The sequence below is a fragment of the Candoia aspera genome, chromosome 1 (genome assembly GCF_035149785.1).
Source record: "Candoia aspera isolate rCanAsp1 chromosome 1, rCanAsp1.hap2, whole genome shotgun sequence".
NCBI classification, from domain to species: domain Eukaryota; kingdom Metazoa; phylum Chordata; class Lepidosauria; order Squamata; family Boidae; genus Candoia; species Candoia aspera.
Window position 1 is genome coordinate 235,673,929 of NC_086153.1, and position 19,312 is coordinate 235,693,240.

Here is a 19,312-nt window from a genome sequence, read left to right on the forward strand (position 1 = left end):
ATACAAAATGATGTTCATGAAGGTGCTATAGAATGACTTTCACATGGCTTTCATGATCCTGGCATCCTTCAGAGAAAAATAAAAAATATCATACAGATCTCCAATGAAAATGCAGTCTATTAAGTCATAGAAGATGTCATTCATAAAGAGTTGGAAGATGGCAGAAGCATTACAAAGGCCGAATGGCATGCCTCGATACTCAAAATATGGATATTTGGCTTGGAATGCCATCTTCCACTCACTGCCTTTGCGAATCTGCACTTGCCAGCCCTTTGAGGTAGGCCAGACTCAAACACCAAAGTCATAAATACTAAACCAACTTTTTAATAGGATTACAGTAGCTGTGATGGAATGTGTTCCTGAAGGAGGGGGTGATGTGGTGGATTCCGTCACTGCCGCTGGTTCCCAGGGAGAGAACGCATTCCAGACAGGTAAGAGGCGTTGCAGCCTAGACATTGTTGCTGGGAAAATTAAGAGGTTCAAGGTAGCTCCATCCTAGAGCCCTACTGGGTTAGTTCCCTTAGCTTAGTTGAGTACTTTAGTCTGGCAAGATTCTGTATATATGGTGAGAACAATAAAGAACTAGAGTTGGAGATACTGGCTCAGTGTGGTTCTTGGCCTGGTTCCTGACATCAGTCTTGCCAGACTCCGACCCCCATTGAAGACCAAAGAAATGTTTTGCAACATGGCTTCGGATCCCCAGGGACAGCCGCTTGCTCCATAGCATTTGGCAGCAGCCTTACTGTAGCGCCAGCAGCAGGTAGATGCACATATCAATAACTTGCAGGCAGCGATGATGCAGATGCTGCAGAAGCCCGGGCAGAATGCCCAACAGCTGGCACCAGCAGCTCAGCCAGTGCTTCTTCAGACCCATGGCAACTTACCGGAGAAATATGGGGGAGAAGCCAACCAATTAAGGGCTTTCGCTACTCGGTGTGGAATGTTCATCAACAGCAGACCTGCTGAGTTCCCAACAGATTGCTCCAAGGTAGTGTTTAAATCTGTTAAAGGGGATGGCAGGGAAGTGGGCCATTCCCATGATGGAAAACAATGACCCGATTCTGAACAACTACCAGAACTTCATGTGGAGATTCAGAGGCCGCGTTAGGAATCCCATCAGGAGAGCCACAGCCAATTGGGAGATTCGGAGACTCAAACAAGGCAACAGGAGAGTAGGACTTTCTATTGCAGATTTCAAGCTATTAGCTGGAGATGTCAACTGGAATGAGAGGGCCCTGATGGACCAGCTTAAAGAAGGGCTGAGTGGCGATATTCAAGATGAGCTGGTGAGGCAAGGAACCCCAGCCACCTTGGATGGGCTATACCAGCTTTGCATAGCGATTGATACCTGGCTCGAAGAATTTTAGCAGTGTCGAGCTGTTAGAGGCAGAAGTGGCTGCAGATCTCTCCCTACTGGATTCACAGCTCTCCCTGCTGTGGTCTTATAACCAGAGGTGGGGAAGCCAATGCAAATTGCTGCTGTAAAGAGATCAGTCTCTTCGGCAGAGAGGCAGAGACATCAACATCTGGTTTTTATTGTGCAGCCTCAGGGCATATAGTGAGAGCATGCCCAGCAAGAAGTCCACCGGCTGGGGCTAAGTCAGCAGAGCAAACTGCAGGGAAGCACCCACCTCCTTCCACAGCTATGAATCAGGGAAACTCCACTGGCCTCCATCTCGAGGGCTCACAAGGGGGGCCATCGAGCAAGTGAGAAGAGCTCATTCTGAAGATGTCAGACAAGCCTTTTTCTTTGTCCCTGCCACAGTGACTTTACAATCGGGGTGCAGAATAGAGCTAGAGGAACTTATTGATTCTGGGTTACCATGAACTTCATAGATGTAGAGACAGTGGAGAAATTGCACCTACCTACCATACAGTTACCAAGACCCATAGAAGTGGAAAGTAGGGATGGCCAACCCTTGAAAGCAGGACCAATTGTGCAGTGCACAGCTCCATTAAAACTAACCATGGGAGAATACATAGAGCTGTTTCCCCTTTACATCACCACTTCATTGCAGGTACCCATAGTACTAGGCACTGCATGGCTGTGGCTCCATAACCCTTTGATGGATTGGGCAACCGGGGCACTCTCTTTTCCTTCCCCAGATTGCTGGTACCACAAGTTGCAAACAACCACATTCTACTCAGCTCCTTCGACACTCCTCAAGGTGGGGTGGTAGAGCTGCCTGCCAAGTATGCAGGTTTTGCAGATGTCTTTGGAGAGGAAGAGGCAGCTGTCCTCCTGCCCCATAGAGAGTGCAATTGCTTGATTGATCTGAAGCTGGGGGTAAAGATCCCAGCCAAGTGACAGTATTCTACGTCTGCCAAGGAGTTAGCTATTCTGAAGAAGTACTTGGATGTAAATCTCAAGAAGGGATTTATCAGGCCATCAAAGTCCCCAGCCTCTGCCCCAACTTTCTTTGTTCCAAAGAAACCAGACCCACGAGCCTTGGCCTCATAGAAAATGGGCGAGGGAACTCCCATGCACACAGTCCATGATTATAATAAGGTCACTATCCATGACCATTACCCACTGCCTCTCATATCAGATCTGCTGGAACACTTGCAGAGGGCCCCCATCTTTACAAAGTTAGATCTCAGAAATGCTTACAACCTCATTCAAATGAAGGAGGGTCTTGAGTACCTGACTGCCTTCAATACCAGGTATAGAAAATTTGAATATACAGTAATGCCATTCGGATTGGCTAATTGTGGGGCAGTATTTTCCAGATTCGTGAATCATGTTTTTTTCTGACATAATCAATGACTATGTGGTAATTTATCTAGATGATACCTTAATCTATTCTGACAATGCAATATCACATATAATGCAAAGCATCAGGAATGTTTTACAAAGACTGAGGGAGAATAAGCTCTTTGCCAAGTTGGAAAGATGTGCTTTCGATCTGAATCAATTGGACTATTTGGGGTAGAGGATCTCCACAGAGGGGCTTCAGATGGACCCAACCATGGTCCAGGCAGTTTTGTCATGGCACCCTCCCTGTAATATGAAGGATGTGCAGCGCTTTCTGGGATTTGCCAACTTTTACAGAAAGTTCATCCCTAACTTCTCTGACAGAGTAAAACCTCTCTTGCAAATTTTACAGAAGGGAAAGAGATTTGCTTGGACGGAACACAAGAAGTCAGCATTCCAAGAGTTAAAATAGCTCTTTGCCTCTCAGCCCCTCCTCCATCACCCTGTCCCCTCCTGGCAGTTTGTGCTCCAGACGGATGCTTCTGATGTAGCCATAGGGGCCTTCTTACTACAGGCTGGGAAAGCAGGAGGGAGGAAGTTACTCCCGTGGGCCTTTTTCTCTCACATGCTATCACCCGCAGAAAGAAACTATGACATATTTAATAAAGAGTTGCTAACAATCAAGACAGTCTTACAGGAGTGGAGGAAGTAGCTGGAAGGAGCAGCATTTCCTATACAGATTTGCATGGACCAGAAGAATTTGGAACATACTTGTTTCTTTGTTTGTTTATATCCCGCTTAAGGATTTTTTTGTAAATAACTCAAGGCAGCAAACATACCTAATACTCCCTCCTCCTCCTATTTTCCCCACAACAACGCTGAGGTGAGTTGAGCTGAGAGAGAGTTACTGGCCCAAGGTCACCCAGCCAGCTTTCATGCCTCAGGCAGGACTAGAACTCACAGTCCTCTGGTTTCTAGCCCAGCACCTTAACCACTAGACCAAACTGGCTCTCAGTCATTCATTCCCGGCAGGTCAGATGGGGTCAGTTCTTTTCCCTATTTGATTTCTACATAACATACATCCCTGAGTAAAAAGAACCATCGACCAGACACCCTATTCCATAAACCAGAGTACATCTCAGCCCATCAGCCAAGCCCACAGACATCAATGTTGCAGCCTTGCAACTTCAGGCAGCACTGCAAAGAGGGCCAGCGAGAGTGGTTAGAAACTGGAGGGCAAGCTGGGGATCTCTTTACATGAATCAAAGCTCAGCGACTGCAAGACTCATATGATGTGAGGAATGCCTAAAACTAAATAAAAGACTCAGACTCTAAAGCAGGTTTAAGTTCTGGCTTTTATTTAGAATAGAGTGCACACCAGTAGAAAGCTGAGAGTGAGGGAAGTGCGCCAAAAGTTGAATTAAATAGCCTCGCGCCAAACAGCACTCCACCCCCACACTCCCCGGGTGTGCCCCACGAGTTCCACGGGGTGACGGGCCATCAATGCTTGATGGGTGAGAGGTCGTCCAGCCCCATTCACCTTGGGCATTGCCCCGTCTATCTTTCTGCAGTGTAATGGTTCATTACCGGGCGATTAGACTTTGGAATTCCTCGAAAGCGTCCAGACGCGCCCTTCCGATCTTCGCCCTGATCCTCTCCTTGATAATGGTGTTAATGGCCAATTACCAGGCGATGAGAGCTTGTAGATCTCCTAAACTCATTACTTTCTTTGTCCAGTTTTATCACCCATCTCTCTCCAGTCATTGGCAAGCCTCCATGCTTTGTCATGCGAGCCATTGCGATGTCACAAACAACGCACTGGCGATCATGACATACCGCCCCCCTAAAGAAAATCAAGCTGAGGGCTTGGAGGGATATGCCACATGGAAGTTGCGGATTAGCTCGGGGGCCTGAATGTTGTGGGCAGCGACCCATTCAGGGTGCGGAAAGTGTTTCCAGCACACTAAGTATTGGAGGGAGCTACGAAGCTTGCGGGAGTCGAGAACCTCCTTGACTTCGAAGTGCTGCTGTCCGTCGATCATGACGGGTGGGTGGGTGGGGGAGTGCATGGATGCCACCAGGAGGGGTCACCGGCCAGCTTGAGTAAGCTGAAGTGGAACACAGGGTGCAGCCGCTTCAAATTATGAGGTAGATCCAAACGCACTGTGACTGGGTTCACAATTTGTGTAACCTGAAAGGGGCCAATAAATTTGGGGGCCAGTTTCCTGGAAGGCTGGGGTGACTTAATAAATTTAGTGGAGAGATAAACCATGTCCCCTACTCGAAAAGGCATCTGTTGGCGTCTGTGCCTGTCAGCCTGAAGTTTGTATGCGGTCTGTGCCTCATTGAGAGCGTCCTTAATGATGGGCCAGGAGTCTGCGAGTTTAGAACCCCACTCAAAGGCCACCACTACTGGAGACAGGGGCTGTGGGAGCTCGGGAATGGGGATGAAATCCTGACCTGACACCACCCCGAAGGGGGTTTGTCCCGTGCTTTGATGCACAGCATTGTTGTATGCAACCTCCGCGAAGGGGAGCAAATCCACCCAGTCGTCCTGGTGGTAGTTGATGTAGGAGCGGAGGAATTGTTCAAGGGCGGCATTGAGGATCTCAGTAGATCTGTCTGTCTGGGGATGCCAGGAGGTTGACAATGCTTGCTCGGTGCCAATTAATTTCAAAAAAGCCCGCCAAAACCGTGAGGTAAATTGTGTGCCCCTATCGGTCACCAAGAGAGTGGGGCAGCCGTGAAGGCGGTACACGTGCACCTAAAAGAGCTTCGCCAGCTGTTGCGCCAACGGGATAGAGGAACAGGGGACAAAATGAGCTTGCTTGGAAAAGTAGTCTTTGACTACCAAAATGACTGTTTTCTTTTGACTGGGGGGTAAATCCACGATGAAATCCATAGAGATTTCGTCCCAAGGGCGTGAAGGGTTAGCCACGGGCTGCAGCAGCCCCTGGGGTTTACCGGATGGTCGCTTAGACATTGCGCAAACAGGGCAGGATGCCACATACGTTTTGACATCCTTCCTCAGTGAGGGCCACCAAAATTGGCGTCAGGTCAGGTGGAGGGATTTGAGGAACCCGAAATGACCAGCCTGCGTGCTGTCATGAGACCGGGTGAGGATAGTTGACCGTTGCAAGTCAGGGACGTATAAACAACCCTCCACCCAGGCGAGGTCTTGTTCCGTGGAGACCTTGTCAGGGTTAGCAAGGAGCCAGGGATCAGATTTTAATGCGAGTGCAAAATCTGCATGCAACCCACCCGGCATGTGTGGTTGCCGGCGGCACGGAGCGGGCTGTGCCGGAGTCGTTTGCAAGGTGGGGGGAGGCTGTTCCCGAGCGCGGCTCTGGGTGACAGCGGTCAAACCCAATTGAGACTCAGAGAGCATAGTCCCCACGACATCGGAGACAGGCTCCGCGTCCTGTTGCAGTCGGGAAAGTGCATCTGCCAAAAAGTTCTTTTTCCCTGGGATAAACTTCAGCTGAAAGTTAAAACGGCTTAAAAATTGAGCCCAGCGAATCTGCTTAGGGCTGAGGCACCTGGGCATGCAGAGCGCCTTGAGGTTGCGGTGGTCTGTCCAGACCTCAAAAACTTGCCCCTTCTAAAGGTGACACCAAGCTTCCAGTGCCGCTTTTACTGCAAATGCCTCTTTTTCCCAGACATGCCAGCGCCTTTCCATCTCGGAAAATTTCCGGGATAGGCAGGCACAGGGTTTCAAGAGTCCGGCAGTGTCCTTTTGCAATAGGATAGCCCCAATTGAAAAATCCGAGGCATCAGCCTGCACGACAAAAGGCCGTCCAGGGTTGGGATGGGCTAGAATTGGCTCCGCTGTAAACAGAGCTTTCAGCCGGTCGAAAGCAGCCTGACAGGCAGGAGTCCAATTGAGCACGGCCCCTGGTTTTTTTTACCTTGTGCGTTTCCCCAACGCCTTTGGTCCACAACAAATCGGTCAAGGGCAGGGCAATTTCTGCAAACCCTTTTGCGAAGGATCTGTAGAAATTTGCAAATCCCAGGAAACTTTGGAGCTGGCACCAGGTGCGTGGGCGCTCCCAGCTCAAAACAGCCTGAACCTTAGCAGGATCCATTTTGATGCCCTTATCTGAAATCCTGTAGCCTAAGTAATCCAGGCGCGACTTATGGAATTCGCACTTGGAAAGCTTAGCATAAAGTTTAGCGTGCCGGAGCTTGGTGAGAACCTGTCTTACCAATCTTTCGTGTTCTCAGTTTTGGAGTATATCAGGACATTGTCCAGATAAACCAGTACTCCTTTAAACAAATAGTCATGCAGAACCTCATTAATTAGTTGCATGAAACCCCCCGGGGCCCCTGCAAGACCAAACGGCAGTACCTTATACTGGAAGGAGCCCAAGGGACAGTTAAAAGCTGTTTTCCATTCGTCCCCCTCCCGGATGCGGTAATACACCTCTTGGAGGTCAAGTTTGGAAAATACCTTTCCAGTTGACAAGTGTGCCAACATGTCTTTCACGAGGGGGAGGGGGTACTTGTTTGACAAGGAAGCTGAACTTAACCCGTGATAGTCTGTACACAGTCTTAGGGTACCGTCCTTCTTTTCGCAGAACAGAATGGGCGCTCCAACTGGCGAGTCTGCCAGTTCGATGAAGCCCCATGCGAGGTTTATATCGAGGAAGTCCTGCAATGCCAACTCCTTTTGGGTCATCGGGTAAATCTTTGGCTTTGGCAATGGGACATGAGGGAGCAGTTCAATGGCACAGTCCGTCTTGTGATTGAGGGGTAACTGGTCCGCCTCCTCCTCCCCGAAGACGTCCGCGAAGTCCGCGTATTGTTCCGGCAGCCCCTCTATGGGGGAAGCGTGAACTTGAGGGTCGACAATCTCCGCCCTCCCTACCGTCAAAGTGGGGGATTTCCCCTTGGCAGGTGCTTGGTAGAACCCATCCTCAAACATTATCGTACAGGTCCTCTAGTTAATGTAGGGATTGTGGCGAGTTAGCCAGGGGATTCTCAGAACCACTATAGGCTGACCCACCGGGGTAACCACAAATTCTATGGTTTCCCTGTGTGTGCCCATTTTTAGAGTAATGTTCTCTGTACCCTGAGTGGCCACCCCGCCCCCCGCTGTGGAACCATCAAGTTGCTGGAAGAGCAGCGGCTTCGGGACTGGGAAACAGGGTAACTTTAGCACATCGACTAGGTTGGTGTGGATCAGGCATCTGGAACACCCGGAGTCCACCTAAGCCTCGACTTCGATGGTCTTGGAGCAGTAGCTCAGTTCAATTGTTACGGTCAGGATGGGACAGTCCGCACTCACCCTGGTGTTATCGCACCCATTCTCTGCCACCTGTCCAGCGGCGCTGTTTAGGACAGGTGGAAGGCCTTTTCCGCAGGATGCTTCAGGGCGGCCAACCCGTCCTCCATGAGGTAGATGTCCACTTCTTCGTCATGGATCGCTAGTGCCGCTGTCAGCCGTCGGGGGGGGGGGGGTTGGGTGGTTTCTGTGGAGCCTTCTGCGTCGGTCTAGATGGGTGATCCGCCGTCCTAGCCTTGTGGCATTCCACCGCATGGTGACCAGCCTTACCGCACTTGATGCATTGCCCACGGACAAAGCGATGTTGTCTTTCGGCGTCCCATGTTGGGCCCGACTGTGGCACTGGCCCTTTCCCACTGGGAGGAAGCCTGTCCCTCTTAGCTGCCAGCATGAAGGTGCACTGGGCGTGTTCAGCCTTCCTGGCAAGACAGATCCAGTCATGTAGTGAGTCTGGATCATCTCTGTACAGCGCCCATTGCAACACCTCTCGATTGAGGCCATCGTTAAACATGTCAATCAGGGTGGCCTCCAACCATTCAGGGATCTTCCCTGCTAAGACCTTAAATTCTAGGGTGTAATCCACGACCGATTTCTGCCCCTGATTAAGTTCTTTCAGTGCGCCTTTAGCCCCCTCCTTTGCCACGGGGTCTTCGAAGTACCGCTTCAAGGCGGTCAGGAAGGTGTGGAAGGTAGCTAGGGCTGGGGCTCTGGACTCTGACATTTGGACGTACCAGTCCGTGGCTATGCCCTTCAGTTTAGTGGCAATAGCCGAGATCTTAGCCACTTCCGATGCGAAACAATGTCCGTATAGTTGGATGTAGTTTGTCGCGTTTGTTAAGAAGAAAGAGAGGTTCGTGGGGTCGCCATCAAATTTGACTGGAAAGTCTTTAGCGATCCCACTAACTGGAGCAACCCCAACTTGTGTGTGAGTAGGGGTGACCCCCACTGGAATAAAACCATGAGGCCCTGTGAGTGAGTCCCGCGTCTGGCCCCTTCCGATGTCGTGGGGACTATGCTCTCTGAGTCTCAATTGGGTTTGACCGCTGTCACCCAGAGCCGCGCTCGGGAACAGCCTCCCCCCACCTTGCAAACGACTCCGGCACAGCCCGCTCCGTGCCGCCGGCAACCACACATGCCGGGTGGTTGGCGATAGGGTGGGTGGAATGCCGAGACCCCTCCCTATGCCCTGTGCAGCAGCATTCTTCGTGAGTTCACTCACCACATTTGCCAGGGATTGCAGCAGGTACTCTAATGACTGCACCTTGGATTCCAGAGCCCTGATCGTGTCCGGTGTGACGGGACCGTCCATCCTTGGTGCTGCTGGTTGTGGCCCGATCGGTGCTCCTGCGACTTCCCTCTCGGGCGTCTGGGGGTATTGGCGTCTCCAGGAGGTGTGGGATGTCCCCGGCCGGGGGTCCGCAACAACGTCCCACCTGAAGTGTTGTTGACTCATGCCTCCCTCTTCCATTGGGACCCTCCACTCCGTGCTGGGGCTCCAGGCTCCCAACTGAGGTGTGCTGTGGGTAGGGAGGGGGCTCGTGTCCCATCTTGGGAGTGCCGGTTCCAGAAGCGGTCTGGTTGCCTCCCCCCCTCGCGTTGAGTCCTTCGCGCCTCCGCTCTGAAGCACCGACTCCAAGATCGTCCCCGATTCAGTCATCGCCAGCTGCTTCTCTCACAAGAAAAAAAAATTTCGGTAGAGGTTGGCGAGGTTCATTCTTGAAGATTCTCAGCTTTATGTGAAGAATGCCTAAAACTAAATAAAAGACTCAGACTCTAAAGCAGGTTTAAGTTCTGGCTTTTATTTAGAATAGAGTGCACACCAGTAGAAAGCTGAGAGGGAAGCACGCCAAAAGTTGAATTAAATAGCCTTGCGCCAAACACCACTCCACCCCCACACTCCCCGGGTGTGCCCCACGAGTTCCACGGGGTGACGGGCCATCAATGCTTGATAGGTGAGAGGTCGTCCAGCCCCATTCGCCTTGGGCATTGCCCCGTCTATCTTTCTGCGGTGTAATGGCGATTAGACTTCGGAAGTCCTCGAAAGTGTCCGGACACGCCCTTCCTATCTTCGCCCTGATCCTCTCCTTGATAATGGTGTTAATGGCCAATTACCAGGCGATGAGAGCTTGTAGATCTCCTAAACTCATTATTTTCTTTGTCCGGTTTTATCGCCCATCCCTCTCCAGTCATTGGCAAGCCTCTGTGCTTTGTTATGCGAGCCATTGCGATGTCGCAAACATCGCACTGGCAATCATGACATATGAAAAGGACCAGATGGATGACCTCCAGGGGACCCAGCAAGGTATGGTTTCACCTCTTTCATTGGAGGAGGGACAACTCTGGCATAATGGTCATCTGTATGTTCCCCTTGCATTAAGGGAAGACGTGCTGCAATTTTGCCATGATAATGACATGACTGGGCATGGGGGAGTTTTTAAAACATTTCACAGGACTCTAAGAGACTACTGGTGGCCAAAAATGGCTGTGGACATAAAGGGTTATGCTGCTTCATGCCACAACTGCTGGCACACTAAAGCAGAAGCAGTTCCAGGAAAGCTGGCAAGGCTGTTACAGCCTTTACACATACCACCCCAGCCTTGGGACACAGTCTCCATGGACTTCATAACTGATCAGCCCCCAGTGCAAGGATATACATCAGTACCTGTTATAGTGGATCTTTTCACCAAGATGGCACATTTTATTCCATGCAAGGGACTTCCAACCGTCCAAATCACGGCTCAGCTTTTCTTGGATCATGTGTTTTGTTACAGAGGGATGGTTAATCACAAAATATGTCATGAATAGCTCCTGGCCAGGTGCTATTCTGACATGGCGTCAGTGGAGAATGACAGTTAAACAACCGATAAACAGCAGCAATCAGTGGATGTGCAGACAGAGAGGAGCCAATGACAATTCAGCACCTTGGACCAACAGCATGCCAGGGAGTGAAGTCGAACAGGAGAGGTGCCACCAGATGAAAGGAGCTTTTGGGGAGGAGGAGGAAACAAATTTATTTAGGCTGACAATTAGAAATGCTGATCATTTGGATCTTTAAGTTGCTTTGGATCACTGCTCAATAAAATCTTTCTATCTATTCCTAACCAGTCTGGGTCAGAGGTGCTGATTACTGGCAAGGCATCAGGGCCATGACAGAAAGATCTGAATCATCGATGACAGGCTTACCCGAGAGTAGCCAGCTCTATGAGGACAGCCCACAGATGGGAGAACTGGATCCTGAAGGCAAACCCCAAAACCCAGACAGGGAGGGTAGTGGTGTAGATGGCCAGACCTCACTGAATCACACTACAGTGGCAAAGGAGAAATGGAGGGGAGGACAACCAGAGTGGATGGCTCCCCCCATTGCTGGAGAAAGCACACCAGGACTGCAAATGATGGCAGAGTATAATCCAAGGGGATCCTGAAATGTCGGGAGAGACCCCGAAGGGGGATCACTCATGGGAATTTTTGCTTTGGATGGGAGCCCTGAACTCAGGGGGCTGGGAATGGACCAAGAGGTGGAACGGAGGCTCGGTCAGATGGAAGAGGGCATGGACCACATGCAGGGAATGCTTGAGAAGTATTATGGGCAGCAGATTCATGGGCACCGGGTGGAGCAAAGACAGGTGGCAGTGGGGGACCTCGGAGGTCCTGGGACGGGGGGCAGCAGGCAACAGAAGGTGCAGCCACTAACCCCCCTGCCCTGGGGGGCTTGGCAGGGACAGGGAACCCTGCATGAGGATTCAATGGGCCCCTTGGTCCCAAGGAACTGAAGGCAAAATTCGCTGGTGACCTGAAAATGCTAACCTGTTTCCTGACCCATGTCAGGGGGCTTATGAGGGAGTATGGGGGTCCTTTTCCTCCGAGGAGTCAAAGATAAACTGTGTATTGACTTGCTTGGAGGGGGAGTCCGCTGAATGGCTGGTGGGGCTCCATGATTCAGGAGTCCTAGAACTGAGGAACTTTGACGAATTCATGAGTGCTCTAAGGGAGAGTTTTGAGGACCCTCTGATCAAAGTAAGAGCTCAAGTGAACCTGCAGCACCTTAAGCAGGAGAATGGATCGGGCTCTGAATACTTGCTCAAATTCAGGAAACTAGCGGGGAGGCTGACATACTGGCCCAAATCACTGAAAGTACAGAGCACCAGTACTCTTCAGAGCCAAAAGGATGGCTCCCTGAGAATGTGCACAGACTATAGAGGGTTAAACGCAATTTCCATGGCAAGTATATACCCATTGCCATTAGTAAAAGACATGTTGGCACAACTATCGAAAGGAAGGATATTTACCAAGCTGGATTTAAGGGAAGCATACTTCAGAGTGTGCATCCGGGACTGGGATAAATGGAAGACAGCATTTAACTGCCAACTGGGCTGCTTTGAATTTTTGGTAATGCCTTTCAGGTTAAGGGGTGGGCCTGGAGTTTTCATGCAATTAATGAGATTTTACATGATTTATTATACAAGCGAGTACTTGTGTACCTCGATGACATTTTAATATTCACAGAGACAATGGAAGAATATGTGAGTTTGGTAAGGGAGGTACTGAAAAGGCTGTCACAAAACCAACTGTATGCTAAGTTATCAAAATGTGAATTTCACAGGGAACACTTAGACTATTTAGGATACTGGATCTCAGCCAGAGGGATTGAAATGGATCCAGGGAAGGCACGGGACGTGGTAGCATGGGAGCCACCCAAGAAGAGGAGGCAGCTCCAAAATTCCTTGAGGTTTGCTAATTTTTACCGCAGTTCATCCACCACGTTGCCCAAATAGCACTGCCTCTCACCAACTTACTTGAGTCCAAAGGAAAGGGGGAGACATGGAAAGCAAGGAAACCAAGTGCTCCCATAAAATGAAGAGCGGGGTGCCAAGAGGCTTTCAAATGGCTTAAGTCTCTATTCACTTCAGAGCCGGTATTAAAGTATGCAGAACCTAATGAACCCCTGATCATACAGGTGGACACATCAGAAGTAGCAATAGGGGGGATATTATTGCAGTGGGACCCAGAGGGGAAACTTAGACCCTGCACCTATTTCTCCTGGACATTTAATGAAATGGAGCGCAAATAGCACGTCTGGGAAAAGAAAGCTTATGCCGTTTATTGGGCATTAGAAAATTGGAGGCACCTTTTAGAAGGGGCACAACAGCCATTTGAGGTGTGGACTGATCACAAAAATCTGGGAGCATTGCAAACTCTGAGAAAACTGAACCCTAAACAGGTTAGGTGGGCTCAATTTTTCAGCCATTTCCATTTTACCCTAAAATACTTACCAGGGGGAAAAACTTCCTGGCAAATGCATTGTCATGTCTCCCAATAGCCAGAGGGAGGAGGTGATAGACTCAATCATCCCCACCAAGCAGAGGGGGGGAGCAGTGGTAACTCAGGGCCAGAAGAGCCCTAACCTAGACGCAGCAGAGGGCATGCGGGGGGAACTCAGCAAGGTGCAGAGAGCCAACACTTGGCTACAACCCAACAAAGACAACTTAGTGGAAAAGCAAGGACTGTGGTGGCAGGGGGACAGGCTGTACATCCCGGACCACATGATGAAGAAAATTTTAGAAAGGTGTCACGGAGCGAAATCGGCTGGCCACTTTGGGTTCTTAAAAACCATGTACCTAGTGAGGAGGCAGTTCTGATGGCCAACGCTATGCAAGGATGTGGAAAGCTACATGGCCAGTTGTCTGACATGCCACATGGCCAAGCAGGTGGGGGGAAAACCAAGGGAGCTACCAGAAGAAGTGGCTAACTCCTCACAACACTGGAAGCAGATTTCCATGGATTCTATTGTAGATTTACCAGAAAGCCGCAAAAAAACAGTGATCCGGGTGGTAACTGACCTATTTTCTAAGCCGGCTCACTTTGTACCCTGTGCCAGCATCCCAACAGCATGGCAGCTAGCCAGATTATTCATACATGTCTATAAGCTCCACAGCACTCCTGAATGTGTGATCACAGATCGCAGGGTCCAGTTCATCTCCAAATTTTGGACAGCATTCTTACAAATGATTGGGATGGAGCAGGGTCTGAGTCATGCAGCCACATATGGCAGTCGTGAACGATCGAACCAAGTACTAGAACCATACTTTAGGTGCTACGTAAATCACCAGCAGGACAACTGGGTGGACCTGCTCCCTTTTGCTGAAGTAGCTTTTAACAATGCAGTACATCGAAGTACAGGATTTACCCTGTTCAAGACAGTAAATGGCCAGGATTTTGTAGCGCTCCCAGAATTACCTACACCTGATCCCACAGTAGTTCCATTAAAAGAATGGGTAAATCACATAGTTGAAGGGTGGCCAAGAATACAAAGAGTGCTAGAACATGCAAAAGAAACATACAAAAAACATGCTGACTGCAAGATAGCTCCTGAATGGAAACTGAAGGTGGGGAACAAAGTGTATTTATCCACAAAATTTTTAAAGTCTTCACAACCCTCCAAAAAGCTAGGACCAAAATTCATAGGGCCCTTCCAAATCACCAAAGTAATCAACGATGTGGCCGTGCAGCTACAATTACCAAAAAACCTTGAGAAAATCCACCCCATTTTTCATTGCAGCCTCTTAAAGCCACTCAAGGAATCAGACTGCTGGCACCCGGAACAGAAGGTGCCGGTGCCAATCATTACAGATGGGGAAAGTCACTTTGAAGTACAGGAAATGTTAGACTCCAGACACCATAGGGGGAAACTGCAGTTCCTAGTACAATGGAGCCATCTTCCCAAATCACATAGTGAGTGGGTGTTTAGCCAAGATGTTCAAGCACCTTGGCTAGTAGAAGAATTCCACAGAAAGTTTCTGGCAAAACCAAAATAAAGTGGGGGCTGCTCTTTGAGAAGGCAGAAAGTCATGAATAGCCCCTGGCCAGGTGCTATTCTGATATGGCGTCAGTGGAGAATGATGGTTAACCCATCAACAGCAACAACCAGCAGACATGCAGACGGAGAGGAGCCGATGACAATTCAGCACCTTGGACCAACGGCACGCTAGGGAGTGAAGTCGAACAGGAGAGGTGCGAGACGAGAGGCACCACCAGATGAAAGGACCTTTTGGGGAGGAGGGGGAAACGAATGTATTTAGGCTTTTTTGACAAATTAGAAACAGTGATCATTCGCATCTTTAAGTTGCTTTGGATCACTGCTCAATAAAATCCTTCTATCTATTCCTAACCAGTCTGGGTCAGAAGTGCTGATTATTGGCAAGGGATCAGGGCCATGACATAATACGTGACAGAGGCAGTCAATTTACTTCCAGGTTTTGGAAGAACTTTTCCAGTTGCTAAAAGTGCAGATTCACCTCTCCTCTGCGTACCACCCTTCTGCAAATGGAGAGGCAGAGAAGACTAACCAGGTATCGCAACAATATCTAAGATGCTACAGCACATACAGCCAGGATAACTAGCCAGCTTTACTACACTTAGCAGAGTTTGCATACAACAATTCTGTTCCTTCATCAATTGCCATGTCACCATTTCAAGCAATGTACGGGGTCAACCCAAGAGTTTTACCTACATTCACACAGCAAGGAGCTGTGCCTAGTGCTGCAGATTTTCTCTGAGAGCAGCAAGCAGCTCAGAAGCTTTTAAGGGAACAACTGCAAAAGGCGAAAGTAGCTTATAAAAGAGTGGCAGATGCTCATAGACAGGAGGGGACAGCAATATCAGAGGGGGACAAAGTATGGCTCTCTACTAGGTTCTTAACTTCAAACAGGCCATCAAAAAAGCTGAATTCTAAGTTCATGGGCCCGTTCACTGTAGTGAAGCAGGTAAAAAGAGCCAGTCTGGTCTAGTGGTTAAGGTGCTGGGCTAGAAACCAGGAGACTGAGAGTTCTAGTCCTGTCTGAGGCATGAAAGCTGGCTGGGTGACCTTGGGCCAGCCACTGTGTCTCAGCCCAACTCACCTCACAGGGTTGTTGCTGTGGGGAAAAATGAGGAAGGAGTATTAGGTATGTTCGCCGCCTTGAGTTATTTATAAAAATAATAGACGGGATAAAAATTTAAAAAAATAAAATAAAATAAAATAAAATAAACCCAGTAACCTATCATTTACAGTTGCAAGTTTCCATGAAAGTGCACCCCGTCTTTTATCACTTCTTGCTACTCAAAGAAGCACCTCCAAGCAATCTGTGATCCTTTGAGCCACCTCCCCCACCAGTCATAGTCAATGGGGAAGAAGAGTACGAGATAGAGGCAATTTTGGACTTGAAGCAAAGGAGGAGGGGGATTCAGTATTTAATCCATCGGAAAGCTTACTCAGAGGCTAAGCGATCATGGGAGAATGCAAGAGATGTGCACGCACCCAGGTTGGTGCTCCAGTTCCATCAGCATTTCCCTAACAAGCCGAGGCCTCACCAAATCCACAAAGTTCTTCAATCATCCAAGCAAGCCGACAAGTTCGTGAGTGTGCAAGTCATTTCCCCAGAAGGGGCCCAGGGATGAGAAGTCATAGAGGCCAAAGAACCTTGGCCATTGACTTTGGGCCTCCAGCTCCCAAGCTGTTTTGCAGGAAGAGCCACCTGGCATGGAGGAGTTGTCAGACATGGAGGGGAGCTCCACATCTTTGCTTTCATCTCTACCCCCACTGCCCATTTCCCCTGAGAACTCAGAGGGAGAGACTGACTTTGAAGAGGGGGTGATGTGATGGAATGTGTTCCTGAAGGAGGGGGTGATGTGGTGGATTCCAGCACTGCCACTGGTTCCCAGGGAGGGAACGCATTCCAGACAGATAAGAGCCTTCGCAGCCCAGACACTGTTACTGGGAAGGTTAAAAGTTTCAAGATAGCTCCACCCTAGAGCCCTTCTGGATTATTTCCCCTTCAGTTAGTTGAGTAGCTTTAGTCTGGCAAGATTCTGCCTATAGGATGAGAATAAAGAAGTAGAGTTGGAGATGCTGGCTCTTGGCCTGGTTCTTGGCCTGGTTCCTGACAGTAATAGACTCTGGCAACTCTGAATGTGCCTCCCCCTCCCTGCTTTTATCCTGAAGAGAATTAGAGAGGGTCAGGCCTGAAAGGCTACCTCAGCACTTCAATTGATCCACCTACCAATTCAACCCATACAACGTGCCAAAGTCACCTCTTTCTTATCCTTCCATTATCTTTTCTTATTCCGTTTTCTTATCTTGTTCCATTATCTTATCCAGCCACAACAACAGGTGGGGGGCCCTGTCTCTCTGCTCTCTCTCTCCAGAGGAGGCCCTCCAACGATACACCCTGCCCGTCACCCAGGAAGTCCAATGATCATAGTGCAGCCTTATAGTTTTCAAAGCTTGCTTCCTTCTCTCTCAGTGTCTCAATCATCATCCAGTTCATCCCAGGCTTCAGGAACCCCCAGCAAAGCCTCCTCTGTTCTCAACCCCCTGAATTGGTGGTGCCAGCCACGTTTCTTCTCAGTGTTTCATAACATGAGCAATTGAGAAGCTGACGAGAGACTGCTAGAGCGATAATATCTAAGGTATTATACAAGCTTCCAATACCATGTATTGTTTTTTGTATCAATAACATTTGTGATAAAATGCAAGCAGTTTCTTACCTCAGGCTTCTTAACGTTCTCAGCTCTGTCAGTACTTTAAAGAAGTCTTCCATACCTCTTTCATCCAGATGCCATTCCCTAAAGGGAAAGACATTTTTGCTCTCAGACGTTGACTTCAATGTTTCCAATTCCTCTACTTTTCAAATACAATTGGCATTCTGTCTGTCCTAACAGTCAGGAACCACGCTGAGACGAGGAATAGGTCTCTAGTGTTTTATTACTGCTACATTAGAGAGAAAATCCTAACAAACTGAAGAAGCGTGAGAAAACCCAGACAGATAAACCCCAAAAGTCAAGGCGGGTCTGTTCTGTGTCTCTTTGAATGACAGCTCAACTCCTCACTACCACGCGTGCGTTTCCCTCCCTGGACAGGGGTCCCCTCCTGCTCACCAACATTGCTCATGACACTATCCATTTGTAAAGTAACCACAAATGAATGTCCTCATGTTGTAGTATAGGAAAATAGTAGTAGAAAAAGACGGTTTTGTAAATGAAACATTTATAGAGCATGGCTTGAAGGAATTAAGATTTGGCATGGCATCCTAGATACAGAGAAAAGGAAATAAGCAGAGAGCACCGCCCCCTAGGGTTGGACACGACTGGACTTTACGTCAAGGGAAACCTTTACCTTTACTAAGTGCCACAACGCAGAAGTGGTAAACAATTGGCAAACGTTATACACCCATGCACCCGTACATACCACACTCACACATGACCATAGCCATTCATATTCCAAGGATAATTATTGCCTATCATTACAAGCAGGCGGGACTGTTTAGATCGCTGGCTGAGCTTCATTGTATTTTAGGCAAAGATCTCTGCTCCTATTGGCTATTGGGAACTGTGGCAGGAATGCCTTCTTCCCGCTGGTCACTGGTTACGGCCTCCCATGGCCTTTTCTGGAGGGGAGGGTTATTGTACAAAATCACTGGAACGCCTGGACATTAATAATCGTAACTTTAAAAAGGTCACTGATGGAATAGGTAGATGGCGGACCTGTCTTTTTTTTAACACTGTGAAGTTGACAAGAGTGCTTTCACTTGTCAATTTCTTCTATTGGCAGTGACAGTATCAGAGGCTTCAGATCTTATGCTTGACATTCAGATGGGCTCATGGATTCTCTGCTGCTTCAATGCTGGACGGTTACAAACAGCTCTGAGGATTCAAGTTACAAGACAAGTAATGAGTACTCCCAGTAGAGAGCCATGGCGAGCTAGATGCCCCTTCTTTGTAATGGGATGGTGTTACGACAGAGACAACAGCTGAATGCAGGATCAGAGCTGCCGATATCGCCCTGGAAAAAGGGGCGATCTTTAGGTAGCCCACTTGACCCCGCACAGACGCTCCTCATGAGTAAACCACAGGACCCGCCGTTTAATGGTTTGCTTCTGAGTGGCTGGGAGTTGAGGGAGGAGCTATTAAACTTTTGGAAGGATTCCTCTTGTGAGAAAGTGGCATGTTTATCCTTTTGTTAGTCCAAACTAGATACAGTATACTCTCAGTTAACCAGCACCCATGGGGATTGGTAGATGCTGGATAAATGTAGTTTCTGGTTGCCTGAGAGTTACTAATACCCACTACATGGGAGCAGAGAGGTACAGATTTGTGTTAGATCTCAACAGCAGTTGCCTCTCTGTTCCTGAGTTGAGCTGAGGACTTCCTGGTGACATGGCTATCAGGTTGTTTAAGTCCAGGGGGATTGACTGGTGTTGGCCTCATCAGTGGACAAGTGCTCATTTTTAGTTAATAGTCCTCCCACACCCACCCAACCCGGGCCATATCTTGTCCTACCTGCTAAGGATTTCAGACCC

General features: G+C 49.0%; 1 pseudogene; it reads right to left on the reverse strand.

The window, feature by feature from the left end:
• LOC134507102 (NACHT, LRR and PYD domains-containing protein 12-like) overlaps positions 1-19,312 on the reverse strand; it is a 47,401-nt pseudogene that overhangs the window by 18,795 nt on the left and 9,294 nt on the right.